At 36.6% G+C, this 4,548-nt stretch overlaps 1 pseudogene; it reads left to right on the top strand.

Moving 5' to 3' along the window:
• The first annotated feature begins 605 nt into the window (after positions 1-605).
• Positions 606-1,105, top strand: LOC129075540 (D-aminoacyl-tRNA deacylase 2-like; annotated as a pseudogene).
• Positions 1,106-4,548: the final 3,443 nt, after the last annotated feature.

Raw genomic sequence — 4,548 nt, 5'->3', positions numbered from 1 at the left:
TCAGCACCGTGTTAGCAGGTATGCTCAGAAATGAAATCCCATCATGAAATGGGCAAATGTGTTGAATCTTCAAAAAAATTTCATTGAGGCTGAACACAGCCTCTTACAACACTAGTTAGTACACTGATACACATGGGTTCCTAGAGCACTCGTCTAGTTGGGGAAGCCTGTACTACAAAAGGCTCACCCTGCAGAAGATGATTCTGGATTTTTTGGGGTCCCCCTTCATATAGCCTCCTCCTATAAATGTTACAAGACATCCTACCACAACCACCAACTTGAAATGTATCTCTCCCTGTATACTCCCAGACCTTTGTTCCTCTCATAAAAACAGGTAAAATTGTTGGTCTTACTTGCTACTTCACTGCATACTTGGCTGCTTTAGTTACAAGTTTGTGACTGTTCGTATAGCCAAGACAGCTCTATATTCACCTTGTTTTCCTCCACAGCACCCAACAGAATGCTTTGTACCATAGAAAGTGATTAACAATAATAATAATAATAGTAATAATAATAATAATAGGGTTTTTTTCCCACTGCACTCTGAAGACAGAGCTTGTGGGGCGCCTGGCCTGAACCCATGGGACTGCAGCGGGGCCCGAGTCATGGCTGAAAGCGGCCAGACACCTCAGGCCCAGGCGCTCCTGCAGCAGTGCCAGCATGCCTGGCTGCAAGTGTGCCCCACTGAAGGGGACCCCACGGCCCAGTGGATGGAGGCTCAGAGAGGATTAGCGATCTACGTGTGCTTTTTCAAGGGAGCTGATAAAGAACTTCTTCCCAAAATGGTTAATACACTGCTAAATGTAAAATTAAGTGAAACAGAAAATGGAAAGCAAGTCTCTATATTGGACCTACCCAGCAACATTCTTATTATCCCTCAAGCCACCCTGGGTGGGAAAGTAAAAGGAATATGCAGTATCACTCTAACTCTGGAAAAGAAGGGTTAGGACTTTATTCCCAGTTTGTGACTCTATATGAAAAAGAATTAGCTGCTAACAGCAAGTGTGCTGAAGCCGGGGTTGTGGTGGAACATGGCACTTATGGGAACAGGCAAGTGTTAAAGCTGGACACCAATGGGCTATTCACACACCTGATTGAGATTTGAAAAATTAAAAGTCAATTTCTACAATTGTTTTCTGGTATAAAATGATCTGGACTATAGTTGGATTTTCCCTCCTTCTTCTTAAATAAATTGATCTGCAGCATTTTTAGACGAGAATCCTGGGTCCCATTCTTAACTCTGCAACCTGCTAATTGAATGACCTTGCTAGTCACCTAAATTCTGGATCTCAGTCATTGTTCATTCTGCTTTTCCCTACGCTTCAATTTGAAATTTTGAGAAATGCTTTCTATTTACTTTATGGTCATTGTGGAAATGTTCTTAGAGAGCTATATTTAAGTATTTTGCAATGATGAGTTTTGTGCAATCAAGAAAAATACAGTTCGAAAAAAAGAAAAATATATTTCTTATACCCTTAAATTTATGTAGTATGTAATAAAAATAAATATTAAAGTTGGGCAAAATCTAGCAAAAACAAAAAAATTGATTCAAAATAGATTAAACCATGTGACACATGATCTTATTATGATGAACACTATAAATCTCCAAATGACGAAGAGAAAAATAATGTAATGGTTGAAAAACAAAGCAAATATTTCCTTTTTAAAACACTATGCTGATCATTTCTTATGGATTCGAATAGCATATTTTTCCAACTTCCATGATGCAATGTAATATTAAATATTTTAGTGAACTTGCTAAAGAATTTCTCATGTGAAAATATTTTATAAGCAATTTGACATTTATCCATACTTATGTAACTTATCTCTCTCTTCCATTTTAGCTCTTGTTGATATCTTCATGATTTTTCAACAATTTAGACTTACCATTATTCATTTTTCTACTCATTTTCTTTGTCAGTTGGTCAATCAGTATGTCTCTCTTTTATTATAGTGATAGCTTCAGAAGTACAGAAAATTGATTTATAAATGGGTTATTAATACATTGGTCTTTGGACTCAACTACTTTATCCACTTGTGAATATGGATTGTGCAGCTTTTAATAGAAAATAATTTTAATTACATTTTTTCTCATTGCAAAATCAATAGGTTCTCATTAACTAGAAAGCAAAGATGCAGATAAGCAAAAAGAAGCAACAGAAATGACCTACCATTTCATCTACCCAGAGATAAATACAAATGTATATATCCTTTCCCTTTATATGCATTTATTTGCTCATTCATTCAACCATCCATTAAATATTTATGTGCCAAGAACATTTCTAGGTCTTAGAGATAGTTGAATAAAACAGACAAAGCATTTGCACTATTAGAACCTAAACTCTATATATTAATACAATAAATAAATTATGCACATATTTACAAATATTTGATAGCTTCTAAGAGATAAGAAGACTACTTTGAGTAAAGGAATAGAAAGTTGGTTGATCGGCGTTATATAATGTGGTCAAGGAAGGCCTGTCCAAGAGGGTGACATCTAAGCAGAAATCTGAATAAAGAGAGAGAGAAGGCCATGTGGATGGATATCTGAGGGTAGCTCACTGCAAGCAGAGAGAACATAAATGCAAATGCAAAACTGTAGAAATTAACTTATTATTTTTAAGGAGGAATAAAAATGTCAAATATGTTTGGAGCACAGTGAGTGAAGGGGTGACTAATAAGAGATGAAATCTGGAATACACTTGGCACCAGAATTTGTAGGGCCCCATCTGCTATTTTAAAGACTTTTGTATTTTAAATATTCATTGAAAGACATAGAGTTTTAAATGGACATGGGACATAATCTGATATATTTTTATTGATATATATATTTCAAAGATTGTATTTATTTGTAGAGAGGGGAAAAGAGGGAGAAATAGAAGGAAAGAAACATTGATGTGAGAGAGAAATGAGAATCAGTTGCCTTTCACACGCACCCAATGGGGACCTGGCCACAACCCCGGCACATGCTCTGATGGACCTTTCACCTTGTGGGTTGATGCCCAACCCACTGAGCCACACCAGTCAGGGCAAATATATATTTTAAAGGGATTGGTTTGGTTGCTGTGTAGGCCAAAGCGGGGCAAAAGTGACAGCAGGGTGATGAGCTATCTCTGGACAGAATTTGATAACTGATTGGGTATGGGATATGTTATAGGAAAGGGATATCAAGGATAAATCTTAGGTTTTTGCCCAGAGCTACTGGTAAAGTGGAGTTGTTACTGGAGGAAGAACAGATTTAGGTGAAAAAATCCTAAATTTGAATTTTGGACGTGTTAAGTTTATGATACTTACTAGACATCCACATGAAAGTTAACTAGTTGGTTACAGAGACACAGATTTGAGTGGCAGGGTACTAGCTGGAAATAAAAATATGAGAATCATCAGTGAAAGGATGGTATATAAAGTCATAAGACTGGTTGACCTCACCTTGGGAGGGGAAGTAACTAAAGATAATAATTTGTCCTGGGATGAGCCTTGGAACAGAGTAAAGGAGTGGCAATGAAGTAGGAGAAAACAAGTGGATTTGATATCCTAGAACCAAATGAAGAAAATATTTTAACAAGGAAGTGATTGACTATATCAAAAGGACTTAGATTAGTCATTGGATTTGGCAGTTATGAAATTCATTGGTGAAATTCTCAACATCATTTTACAACTGGTTTAGATTTTTGGCACGTTATACTTAAATGTGATGTGATTAGATATAAGAGGTGAACATATTAACATTGCACAATTTTTGTCAATTGCTTTATTAGGGTTAGACAAATCCACATTACATGCTCTGGAAGTGTTTAAAAACAGAAATGACCTCATTCATTCAATAAATATTATTGGCATCTACTATATTCCATAGACTTTTCTGGGGCTGGGCAGATACAAATAAAATGAAAGTTGTAGTGCAAGGAGCTCATATTTTAATGGGGAGGGACAGGCAATCAACAAAATAAATAAGCAAAATATACAGGGGTGGGAAAAAGTAGGTTTACAGTTGTTAATATGGAAAACAACACAATAATTCATAAAGAATGCAAGAATAAACTCCGTGTTTTGCATACTCAAAATTGTAAACCTACTTTTGTCTCACCCTGTATGGTATGTCAAATGGCAATAATTGTTATGGAGAAAAATGAAATGGGACGGGGGCATAGAACATAGGGCTAGAGGAGAAAAAGTTGTAACTTTTAATTTTTTCCAGCTTTATTGAGGTATAATTGGCAAATAAAATTGTCATATATTTAAAGTGTATGGAGGACTTCCAGTCAAGATAGTGGCATAGGTAAACACAGCTCTGCTACTCACACAACAACATCAAAATTACAACTAAATTACAAAACAACCATTATTTAGAACCAGCAGAAATTAAGTTGAATGGAAGCTTGACAACCATGGAATTAAAGAAACTGCATCCAACCAGACTGGAAGGAGGGGCAGAGACATGGGATGGGCTGGTCCCACATCCATGTGTGGTGGATAAAAATTCAGGAGGGACATCTCAGGTGCAAAGAGTCCAAGCCCCACACCAGGACTCCCAGCCCAGGGTTCCAG

The sequence above is a fragment of the Pteronotus mesoamericanus genome, unplaced genomic scaffold (assembly GCF_021234165.1).
Source record: "Pteronotus mesoamericanus isolate MK-2021 breed Mesoamerican mustached bat unplaced genomic scaffold, CSHL_Meso_final contig_55, whole genome shotgun sequence".
Lineage (NCBI taxonomy): Eukaryota > Metazoa > Chordata > Mammalia > Chiroptera > Mormoopidae > Pteronotus > Pteronotus mesoamericanus.
The sequence above is the reverse complement of the archived record's forward strand: the minus strand, read 5'-3'. Positions and strand labels throughout refer to the sequence as shown.